The sequence below is a fragment of the Falco punctatus genome (genome assembly GCF_963210335.1).
Source record: "Falco punctatus genome assembly, chromosome: 14".
Classification (NCBI taxonomy): domain Eukaryota; kingdom Metazoa; phylum Chordata; class Aves; order Falconiformes; family Falconidae; genus Falco; species Falco punctatus.
The window spans coordinates 16865385-16878100 of NC_137594.1; positions in this window are offsets into that span (position 1 = coordinate 16865385).

Sequence of the window (12716 nt, forward strand, 5' to 3'; positions counted from 1 at the left end):
TTAACTCAGTTTCTACCTATGATCTAGAGACTGTAATGGAGTGATAGTCACGTGGGGAGGCTAAGCAATTTTGGGATGAAGGGGAAGGTAGTTTCTGGACTCAAACCCCACATTTTTCAGTGACAGAATATCTAATAATGTCACTAGAAATTTAGCTGTATAAGAAGGTGTCACTACTGCATTGTCCTGCTGCTTGCACTCGATTTGTTTCCCGTTCATTACCTCTGAAGCTGGTGAAAAGGTTGGTTTGATGAACCATGTGTGCTTTGCCTGATTTACTCACAGAGCAAGTGCACCAGGCATGCTGCACTGGAAAAGGGAGCACCCACGGGGGCTGCGATGGGAGCTCGGGCTCTGTGCCAGTCAGCCTTTTTCTTTGCTGAGACAGCCCAGCAGGGTGTGAGTCTGAAATATATCAGTGTCTTAATGTTACCATCTGTCTGCTAAAAACTGGACTGAGACTGCAAAATAATTTTGGTTAATTAACAGGGCATGAAAAACCTGCAATGGGTGCCTGTTGCGGTGGGATGTACCTCAGTAATAACACGTAACGGTGAGTTTGCAGATGTAGCCAGGCTCCCTTTGTGTGTATTAACCTGTATGACACTAAAATGAGCCTTGCCCATTAGGATCAGAAATATTTGTCAGAAAATAGAGATAACTGGATGTTTGATGTATGATAGTTGAGGAATGGATATTCACAGGAATCCAGGGAAGCAGGAGCTAAAACTCCATAGCTTTGGTCAAGGCACTTAAATGCTAATCAGTCTTTTCTTCTGTTAGTTGGGAATAATTATAAGAAAATAGTATTTCTTTGCACTTTGAAGACGGGAAAGAAACAAGCATAAACACGGAGTGACTTTTTCTGTTTAAGAAAACATATCATTCAGAGCTGCCCAAAACTCCCTGGAAACTTTGCAGCCTTGGGATGCTAACTCATAAAAAAAAGCCATTATGTACTATAATGCACGGGAACATTGGCACCTTGCCTGTTTTCATTCTTATGTGTGGGACATCTTGTGAGAAGGTAACAATATTAGTAGTGAGGATGCCTACATTTTGTCTGGAAAGCAATCTATGACTCCTAAGAATCATCTCTTGCATTTCTTGACTTTTTCTCCCTCTCTATTCTACTTCAAAAAAATAATGTGCAGAGACAAAAAATACGATCTGGATAAAAGAGGACCTTTTCTTTCATCCAGATCTCCTTGCCAGATTCAGAGTTTTTTGGCTGAGGAGGTTTAGGTGTGGAAGAAGCTCAGGGAAAGTCCAGAGTCAACAGCCATAAATACCTTTTCTCAGTCAAGGTAGGACAAAAGTGAAGAGAGATTATCTGAGTGTGAGTACGGTCAGCTGGCTATAATACATGCTAGTTTACAGATCCACAGATATGAAAGTGAGACCTGGCATCATGCTAAGACTCAGCTGTTCAATAACTTCTCTAGACTTGGATTTTTTTTAGTTTTATCATCAATCTGTGGTTTTCATGCCCATTAAAGAAATGTTCAAGAATGGGGAAGCTTCCCTGGGGATGATGTACAACTGCACTACCCTTTGGTGAACTCTTGGAAAAATTCCTACTAAACACCATTGTGCACAGGTAGAGCTTCACTGAGCTCTCCCCTTCAAAAGTTCCAGGACATTCTTTTGGGGTTTGAACAGATCATGGGAAAAAGAAAGAAGATCATTGTGCAACAGTGGGTACAGGAGCAGAACTAAAACTGACAGTTGTATAGGAACAGAGAGATACAGGGTGGCTTCTTTATTGTTGCATCTAACTCTCCCAAAGTTTGATAATTGAATCTCATGCTTTCAGGTTTACTTGCAGCTGCAAAGTGGAAGAAATGCTTTTGTAATAATCTGACTCATTAGGCAAAAGAGACTACGCACAGCAACAGGGGCAGCTGAAATAATGTGTTTTCAGTTAAGCTGGTGTGCAACATCTGAGGTCTTTCTCCTTAAGATCTAAAAGAAATGGCTGAGGTCTCTTGTTGCCATTTGAAATTTTGGCTTAATTTGAAGTGAAATTGGATTGTACAGTTCTAAAAATTAATAACAACGTATTAGAAAAGAGATGACAAAAATACTCCCAAGACGTTTTAAAGGACTTCAGAAATATTTCTAGTGCGATGACAGGATCCCACATACCCTCAAGTTCTCTTCAGCTACTTCTGGTGCAGGTAGCAGGGAAGCCATCACAAAGTGGAATTTAACCCAGCCTGTTAAATCCATCTGGGCTGCTGAGCATACTCAGGTCTACACTGTCATGAAAACAGCCAGCCACAGCCAGGCTGGGTTAAGGACAATTTGGTAGTCTGAACACAGCTGTCACACCTCTCATGGCGTTGTAGATATTTTCTTCACTGCGAGCCATGCTAAACTGCTAAGGGATTTGATCCACTATTCATAGAAGCTCTGGTCTCAGCACACAACAGCATCAGCCTTAATATTGCATTTACAGAAGTGAATTTTTAATTCAGGTGGTTTTGGTTTTTTTTTCTTTAAATAGTTGCAGTTACCTATAACTGGGGTAAAATGGACATTATTTTGTCTCAAGTGTCTTTTTAGTCAAATAAAGTCCCAATCTTATAGTTTTTACCTTTGTGGTTGAACTGTTACAAGGAGACATCCACATTCACTTTATTTGTCTGGTAGATATCCAAATATTTGCTGGGAAATATAACTTTTGAGAGTAGAGATTAGCTTTCAAGCTCTGAGTCTTTTAAATGTCATCTCTGTGAAAACTACTGACAGTCAGTAGGTGGAGAGTTAGTATTGTCTGACAAGAATATTCATGGGGAGCAACTTCAAAATGCAACAAGAAGAAAAGAATTTCTGGACCTCAAAAGACTTTGGAAGCAAGAAAGTTTTACCCCTCAGCACTTGTGCAGGAGGAACTGTATTTGTTCTAGGAGGCTTAATCACTTCATTTTGTTATGATCCTCAGTTCAGTTTCTCCAGTCACAGGGAACTGAAACATGACTCTTGGCATTTGAATCTTGAAAAGACAGAAGAACCAGTGAATTAATTTGTTCAAAGTATATTCTCTCTCTCAGGCTGTTGGACTGTAGCATTCTTCAATGTGGTGCTACACTGCTTCAGCTTACAACAGTGGTGGTGATGATTTTTTTTTTATCGTGTGTGCTGTAGTTGGGCCTAAAAGCCCTATTCAGCTTCACTTGTGTGAGGCATTTCATACAAACCTTATGCAAAGATAATCCCTGCTTAGTACAAGAGATCTGTTACAGAATCACTTTTCTCTTGTACTCTAGCTCTGAAATTCAGGGCTGTTGTCACAGGAAGGCAGATGTCTCTGTGCAATAGAGAGAAAGGTCAGGTCTCAAATGGTTCTTTCTTATGTTTTCTGACATAATGAGATGCTGAACATTAGAAGGTATGTGACAACCAAACCTACCACCCCCACCACCCCCCAATTTTTGAACTTTCAATCCATTCAATCCCTTTAATGTAAATTTTAATTTTTTAGCCTCAAGACCTTTGGTCTGGTGTTGGGTTTTTTTCCCTCCGGAGAGAACAGCTATGGTTTTGTTCTGTCCCTCCTCTTGTTCCTTTTGCCCGCTTCACACATTTCTGTCTTTATATCTCCTTCCTTGTTCAGCACGGTCTTCTGTGTTGTGCTTCCTAAACCCACAACTTCCCTCCTTGCTCAAAAGCATGCCTATTACCTGAGTGTACAAACACTGTCCTCCTTGCCAGTTCCCTGAAAACCTGCTGCAACTGCAATGCAGCCAGTGCCTGGGGAACACTTTGAACAGGAACCATAGTGCTGCTGGGTCATCCACTGCACGTTGTCTCCAAATGGTTTGCTGCTCTGCTTGGACTTTGGCTCCTTGGATCTACCTCTCTCTCGTATGGTGCAGAAAACTCTGACAGCACTTAACAAGCAATGACTGGTAACAATAAGAAGAGTCTTCAAAGAGTTATATTTACATGTAAAAAGACACAGGGTCATTTATGTATACCAGATGGCCCAAAGCAGGTGGATATGATGATGTACTTATGGCTTACTGCAATGCCAGACGAGGAGAGAGCATGTTGTTACTAAAGCAGCACCTCACCTCAGGGTCCTAACCTGCCCTGTGCTGTGACTCCCATTTTACTGGCACTGTACAAATGTATCATGTCAGTCACTGACATGAAGAGATCACAGTCTAAACAGACAAGATAATTATAGACTGCAGTGGATACAGAAAGTCTTTGAAGGGCCCTGCAGCCTGTCAGAGGCAAAGCTGGGACCCCCGCTCAGGGCATCTTAGTACAGACTGAGCCTCTTAGATATTAGTCCTTGCTGTTGACTAAATTGGCTGGTTTGTTTATTTGGCCTGGAACCCCAAGCCTTCAAACCCCATCCCCTTCTGTAAGCAAAGGGACCATTAGGAGCCAAGCACATTAATCTTTTAAAGGCTCTGTATATTAGTTCTGAAGAACCTTGTCACGAAAAATAAATGGTCTTCAAAAGGGACTGATCTGGGCCAGCAGTGAAGGTACAAGACTTTGGTTTTATATCATACAGCCAGGTGGAGCTGCAAGCTTTCTGACACCCTGTGCACCGCTGAATGGTCTGAGGCCACTGGATGCTGTGGATTGTACTAATGCTCAGAGACCATTCAAACACTAGCTGTGGCATTCAGTGAGTATACTAAGCCTCTAAAGTACATGAGAAATTTCATACTCCATCTGAATGCCTCTGTCTGAGCTTACTCACTTGGTGTGTAAGTGAGCTCTAGAGGGGATCCTGGGAAAAATGGGACAGTGAGAGCAGAGTCTGTCATACAAAGAAACTTCAGTGAACACACAGAGAAGTGTGGTGCATTGGGCAAGAGCTTCTAGAAAGGGAAATCCTGCCCCTAACCTGCTGCAGTTCAATGAGATGTCAATAAGCATGTGCACATCAGTACTTTGATTTTCAAAAAAACATTATCAAGGTTCCACACAAAAGGTTTTTGAATAAACTAAATTGCCAACAGGTTGGTGGCTAGGTTGCTTCACTGAAAACTGGTTAAAAGACATGAAATAAAGGGTTGGTCTTAAAGGTCACTTCTCCCTTGCTGGAGGGAGAATGCTAGTCTAGATGCATTAGTGGCCTAATCCAGTATTTCTAATGTTCTCGAATCAGCCACACTCTCTTTCCCAGGATAAGTTTGTAAAGTGGTCATATGAATGTCTTCTGCATTACCTAGAAGCAACTGGGAGTATTCTGTTCTCTGTGTTTAGTCAGGAGTGATTTGCAAAGGAGAGGTATGTACATTATGCAGAACTAGAAAGAGTCAACTTTGGGCCATCCTTGTTAGCTTAATTTAGAAACTTCTGAAGTAAAGCGTTAAGTTCCAGCCCTGTTGGATCTGAATATTGCTGTCTTGATCTTGGAGCAGCTAATTTACTTGTGGGGAGAGAGTTCATTTTTACTGTTTCTAAATTTTTGTTTAAAACTGCATTAGAATGTGTAGCTTTTTACCACTGTATTTATTATATGCCTTACTGAAGAAATAATGGGCAAATGAGCTGTTGGAGACCCAAAAGGGATGATTGTAATTTTCAGTTTATTATGAGGAGAAAATACATCTGGAGTGATCAAAGGTAAAAGCTTTGCCCTCTGGAGCAAAAGCAGCCCCTATGATGAGCAGGCATATTGTGGCACACCTGGAGGTGAGCCATGGGTCGGATGCCTGAGTCCTATTTTTGAAAATTTCCATTTAGAGGAGGGGAGTAAAAATGAGAGCAGAGCCAAAGGAGGGACAGGAGCCGAAAGGAAATATAGTGATTAAAACAGACCGAAGGAGTCCATCCCCAGCCAGTGTAGCTTTGCTGCTGGGTCTCACATGCTGCCACAAGTTTTCAAAACCAACAACCTTGTCTCACTACAGAAGGAATAAAACAAACTTTAGCTCCCGCTTAATCTCTCTCTCGGAACAAGATTTTTCAGTGCCAGTTGAGCTGGGGTTTTTTTGACAGAAGCAAGATTTTTCCAACGTGTGATGGAAGAGAGGAGGATTAATGTAGAATCAGCTTCCTTGTAATCTGAGGCACTGGGATCTGTATTTTTAAGTATGTTAGTTTCCCGAAATGGGAGCTTGGGAGACAAACAGTAGCACATGGTTCTGTGATACTGAGGAAGCTGGAACTGTAAGTATTACTTTAAGGAACCTTGAGCACAAAATGGTCATTTGATATCACATTGTATCATGAATAAAGGGAAGAAACCCCTAAATAACCTGAATAGAAGAATGGGACATCCTGAGCTGTGACTAGAGGTCTCTGAAATTATAGGAAAGAATTGAATTAAAGAATTGAAGTTACAGAAAGTATTTGCCATCACAGAATGCCAGTGAAAACCAAGACAAGGAAAAGACAGCTTTATTTGTGAGAATTAGAGGTCTTCGTGCTCTCGATGTATTTAACAGTTCTTAGAGAAATTCAAGCAGTGGAGGCATTCTGTGAGCCCCTAGTACATAAACAGGATAATACTATATTCCTTGTAAAAGATGTGTGTGAATGTCATTTAAGCTCCTTCAGGTCCAGCGGAGAAAAAGCTGCAATAGTGGAGAAGATTGATGGAATTAGAAAATACCTGCTCAGGATGATGAACCTTTAAGAGAATTGTCTTTTCCAATGGCTTCATTCCTTGAGGTGTATGCAAACGAGGTACCTGTGGTATGTTCTGGGCTATAATGTGGGGTAAGAGTCCAGCAGGTAGACAGCATTCTATGGGCTTCAGCAATAAGGTCAAAAGGGTGCTGTCCATGAAGTCTGGGATAGCAGGATGGATGGCAGTGCTGCACAGACTGTGCTGTACTGGAGTTTGCACAACTCCAGTTTACCATGCTCTGTAGTTCTGTGGAGGGTCAGTGGCTCTGGATGGAGAGAGCCCTAGAGCAATCTGGGTTTAAGGACCTCTTGACTGGAGTGAAAGCAGTAATCTGTTTGCAGCCTGACCACCCACTCCAGGTATTTCTATAAGAAGCAGGAGTGCTGAGAACTAAATATCTGACAATGATAATAACTGGGTTATTGCATACTGGACATACCACACCCCACAAAGTTGATACTTGTGTCTCATCAGTGCTAACAGCACTTCCTGGCTCTCTGCACTTTCTGGCTTCCAGTGTCTTGAAAGCAGGCTGACAAGAGCTAAGCCGGTCTATTCTGGTGCTTTTAACCCTCTGATTCTTTCTCTTTTCATTCCATAAATGCCATATCAAAGAAAAGGAAACATCCATACAGCTGCAAGCTTGGGAACTGGGGGAGACATTCAATGAAAGTGTCCTAATTTAAGTTCCAGTTTAAGCCATGGAGTAAGCCTAAAACGAGGCCAGAGTGTTCAGAAAGAGCTTTGGAGATGTTTGTTTCTTTAGATGTGTTGTAACTTGATATTAAAGATGCTCCTAATTCTTCAAGTGCAGTGGATGCACACTTCCAAATCATTTGGCTCTATTCATGCTGAATTACTGCCACATGGAGTGGAAGCCAGTGAATAACTCTCTTCCCTTATTCTCTTCTTGTTAAGCCCCCTTCGCCCCCTGCCTTGGTGTAAGGAATACAGCACTAAAGTTTCATCAGGTCTAATGAAGTCTTGCCCTTTACAGATCCAAATTCACCTTTTTTTTTTCCCCTTTCTCTCTGAAGCACTTCTTGGTAAAACAACTAAGCTGAATTAGGTTCTATTTTAAAATGGTCTGCCGCTGACAGCTTCAGTTCTACAAGCAGTTGAAAATGGCTGGCAAACCTTTATACAAACAGCATGCAAAACATCACACAAAGCCTAGGGAAGAAATGGTTTTAGATGTAGGGATTATAAAAGAGTGAACACAATTTTAAGATAAAATACAAGTGATTAAGTTAATGATGGATAATTTCATCAGTTTGAAAACTATAATTAATAGGAATTAATTGTATATTTAGAAGTTTAGGATAGGTCCACTAAAAACACTACATCAAACATAATGATATTGGAAGCCTATATAATGAAGAAATGATCCAGATGTTCATAAAAGCTTATAAAGCTTTAGAAAAAAAGTGGCTGCATGAAGAAGCTCTAATGATAAAAAGATGCCACTTGCTGTTCTGCTCTTCTTTTAAATACATCCTTTCTGAAATAATGATTATCATTTGCACTTTCATCTTAAGTTAAATAGCATATGGCTTTGGCTGATTAAAGCCCCCTCCTGGTATTAATCAGCATCTTAGTATCATGTTTCTAATGGAAGCAGCAGTTGCCCTGCTGATATTGTAAGCTTTTTAACAACATCTAAAGTCTGTGGATCACTGCTGCTGGCAAGAAATAGCTTTGAGCCTCCTATGTACAAGAGTATTGCAAAGATGTCACTTACAGGTGCAGTTTATGTGAGCTTCTGCAACATACTGTATTTTAAACATTTGCTGAAATGTAAAGTTTAATAATTACCTTTAATACATAGTTACCGTTTTTTAAAAGAAAACCAGAGAACTTCTGTGTATGGTAACATTTGATACATAGAGGCATCACGGAACCAGAGATTACATGGCTGGAGGGAAGTGTCTGTGTGCTTTTGAATGTCTATAAATCATGAAGTCTGTCTGTGAGGCCCCTGCTCTAGCCTCAGTCCAGGCCAGCAGTGATGCTCACCAGCTGACCTGAGAGCTGTGGCATGGCTTCATACAGAAATGGCCTCCTCCAATGGCTCAGCTCAGTTTAGGAGTGTTGTAGATCTGTCACATCATCACTACTACAATGCAAAGGGAGAGCTGCCGACAGTGCAGTGGTGGCCGTGCAGCTGCTCACATTAACACCCAGGGTGCGGTGGCTTGTTGGAAGCACCCTGCTCCTACAGCACCAGGCTGGAAGGAGTGCAGGCAGCCTGGGCTGTGTGATTCAGTGGAGATCATGCTCTTCTCCACCACAGAAATGTATAGAGATGGGGAGGGCAGGGGGCTGCTTGAGTCTGGCATTTCCCACAGGGACTCTGCCCTTCCCAGCTGGGCTGTAAGGCAGAAGTGGAGCCCTGGGGCAAACCACAGAGTGCAGAATGCTGTACCCCGTTTCCTACATCTGGTTGTTGGGGTTTTTGTTCTCTTGAGATTTGCTTGCAAGAGCATTGAGATTTAACAATGCCCCCCAACTTAAGCTACCAAACTTGTTTTGTTTGTGCTGAATGGTAAACCAAACAAAACCACAGAACAGCAAGAAAACTGATGTTAACAGAAATGTTTAATAAACCTTACTATTTCAGAGATTTTCAAAGGGAGGAATATCCTGGTAAGGCTGACAGGCCAGGCAGGTCTTCAGCACCACCTTTTCTATGTATGAAGCAGTTCTGAAGACTTGTTATCTTGCATGCTGTAGTGATAATAGAGTTTACATATATGGATACTTTCCCAGATCCGGTATTTCTGTCTTGGCACCTGGGAATTGTGTTGGACACTGCTTCCGTCTGTTGTTTGATGTAGCTACCTTAAGGCATTCTGGATGCATGAAATCCTACAACCCTGCACTCCTTTTTCTGACTGGATTGCTGTTATTAAAAAAGTGTAGCATGCAATGCTTAATTCTGTCTTACAAAAAAATCTAGTGAAATTACAAATAAATTTTAGTGAAGCAATACTATCATAGCTGTATTGCTGCCACCTTCTCTTCCACTAGCTCCCATCTTTTCTTACTTGTTATAGTCATGTGTTCATCCAACAACCTCCTATATGCCAAGTGGACAATTAGTCTCTGTCCTTTTGTAAATGCCTGTTATTAAACTGTTTGTCCTTGTCTTTTGGAGCTTCTGGGCTCACTGGATATCACCACCCACCACATTTTTGCCGATTGTCTAACATGGTTCACAAGAGACTTGGATGCTTCAGCTGTCGTGCTTCATTTATCTTGCACATTTTACCTGTACCTTCTCCCAATGGCCATGCTTGTCTACTGCTTCTGCCCCACAGGTTAATTTAAATTTTAAATCTTTGGCAGGTGTGTTTGAATTTGATTTTTTAAAAAAAGGTACAGTTGTTTTCCTTACTTGCATTCTTGATATTTAAAGTAATCTAAGACTGTGTTTTTTAATTTACAATTTTCCCACACTCCATTCCATTTTAGGATCAGCTTGTAGTAGAAGCTGATCTGTAAGATCTATTTATTTTTCTGTCTCCCTGACTATGTGTTCTTGCATGAAAGTATCTTTACATCTTAATAAATAACATTTGCCTTATTGATAACCATTGACCATCTCAATACTTCAAACTATTTCTCTTTTAAATGTTAGGGCATATGAATCATACTCATGCACTGAATACATAGGGTAAATTATGTACACAATTTCATCTCTTTTTCTTAGTCAGAAGTGGTGGTATTAGGGCCAATTTACTCCCCAGAAGAGCTCCTCTTGGCAGCGCAATGTCTTTATTTAGTTATTTGCCATCTGTAACTTGTTTCTGTTCCATTTCTTTATTGGCTATTGATGAGGTCAAGATGGCGATCTGGCAGTTGCTGCCGACCACCTGTTTTTCAGCTCATCGGCCCACATGGTTGCCACAACGTCACACAGATAGTACAGAGCCTGCCTCCATGCAGGGGTTTACTCATAATCGACTTCCTTACAAGCCACAAGGAAGTCCCTTCTGCCACTGCTCCATCTCACTGCCAGCAGTGTGCCTGAGGTCCCTCAGAGGGGATGTTCCAAAACAACCATTCTCAAAGGCCGTGCAAATTTCCGTCATCCTTTCCATGAGTAACAGGAGAATCTGCTTCCTGTTTAAAAAGAACCACTGACATTGTGTTTCAGTTAGCAACCAACCACACATGCCTTTTTGCAAAAATTCATCTTTGATCATTACTGTGCCTTCATTTTTCTTCCCCACTAATTTGCCATTACTCAGTTAAAAGAGGAGAACACGAAGTTACCACTGGCTGTGCATCTCAGGAAGTGAGCAGCAGCTCTTGCACTGTGGAGTGGGATCTGCGCCTGAGAAATGGAGAATGGGGGCCACATTTCTCCCAGTTTCTATAAAAGAATTTTAGCAGTGGTATCACTACTGGGTTTCTAGCAGCTGCGTGGATTTTCTACTGCTGAGAATTACAGTTTGGGGACAGAAAACGTCTCTACTATCCTTAATAATTTTATAGTGACACCTACAAACTTACTCACAAAGCATTACCACGCTGTGCTAGGTGCTTTAAAATGAGGAAGGTGTGTTTCAGTGTCATATATTTGCTTACAAGTCTGCAGTTCAGCAGCTGAATTCCATACAGAGCTGCTTCTACAGAGGAAGTAGAGCTGAAACTCAAGCAGTATGCAAGTTGTCGTCCAGGTACTTGGTAGTTCCTTTCTTTCTGAATACTTCACAATCCAGTCCTTATATTTTTGTCTGATATCAGGAATAAACCTGAGTCAGTAAATGTGCCTAATAGCAGAAGAATATGTGTTTGCAGAGTGTCCCAGCTCTCACCAGTCCTTATTTACTCTAAGGCTGCTTACCACCTGAACATGGCAGCTGAAGCCTTCCTCTAGGAATTCAAATGGCAGAAAGACTGCATATTTTCAGTAGTGAAATAGAGTGGGCTTACCTTAAACTGCATTGTGCACATGGTAGTAAGAATCTGCTCCTCAGATTTCTTTTGGATTCCTTGTAATTTCTTAAGATTCACAAGCGTTTCACTAATAATATACACAATGGTCCTGTCAGTCTTAATGTAGAGTCTGCATAGCTATAAATTGCATGACATGACAATTATCATGCAATTTGGGGGTTGTGGGAGCTGTAAACATTGTAATAGTCTGATTTAAATACTCAGTGCTCCAGCAAATTAGGCATGATTATAGTGAATTGAGTTCTGCCTTGAATGCAAATGCAGTTTCATCCAACTCCAATAGCAATTCCATAAAAGTACACAGAGAGAGCATGTGGCTCATAAAGTATTTTTATAAAGGAAAATGTTGTATATATTAATGAACACAAAATAAAACCTAGGGGGAAATATAAATATACTTTGTGGTGCTTATCTCAGGGATAATTGTTTAGATTTTTACATCTGGAACAGCTAGCATTTCAAAAGCTAAATATTTGATTCATACAGTTTATTTTATTTATATTAGACATTCTCCACGTGTCTGAAATCTATCCCTTTGCTCTGGACCTGCATCATTTGCACCCTTATCTTGTACGATGAAGCTGCAGAGCTACACAGGCCTTGCACGGGCCCGCTGCACAGCGGCAGATGCCATGTGCTACGTGCTAGTAAGAGGCAGGCATTCGGTGTGTGTATCTGTCGGTGCTTCTCTCGGTTGCTGCTTGTCACCTGGAGCACTGTAGTATGTAGGAGCTCTAACTGTGGGCTCTAACCCCGGATCTAGTTCAAAGACAGAACAAAAAGTCAGTTCATTTGCCAAAAGCTGTCATTTCTAAGAAAAGAAAAAGTAGATGGATATGGACAGGCAGGGAATAAAGAGAAGCAATGACAGCATTGATCTGTATGACTGTGCAGTCTGCTGCACGTTGTGTTTAGCTGTCTTCGCAGTGAGTGAGGTCTATGAAGAGGGCGTATCTTTATGCAGACTGGTTTTGTTTTGGACTGGGATAGCTGTCTTGAAACTGAGGGCATATGAAGAATACAACTCCCACTTGGGTTTAAAAGATAAAAGTGCCTGTGGTTAACTAGCAGTGCCTGTCTAGAGATGATGGAGAAGCACAAATGAAGTGGTTTTAACATCCAGATTCTACCTACTCAGCTTTCT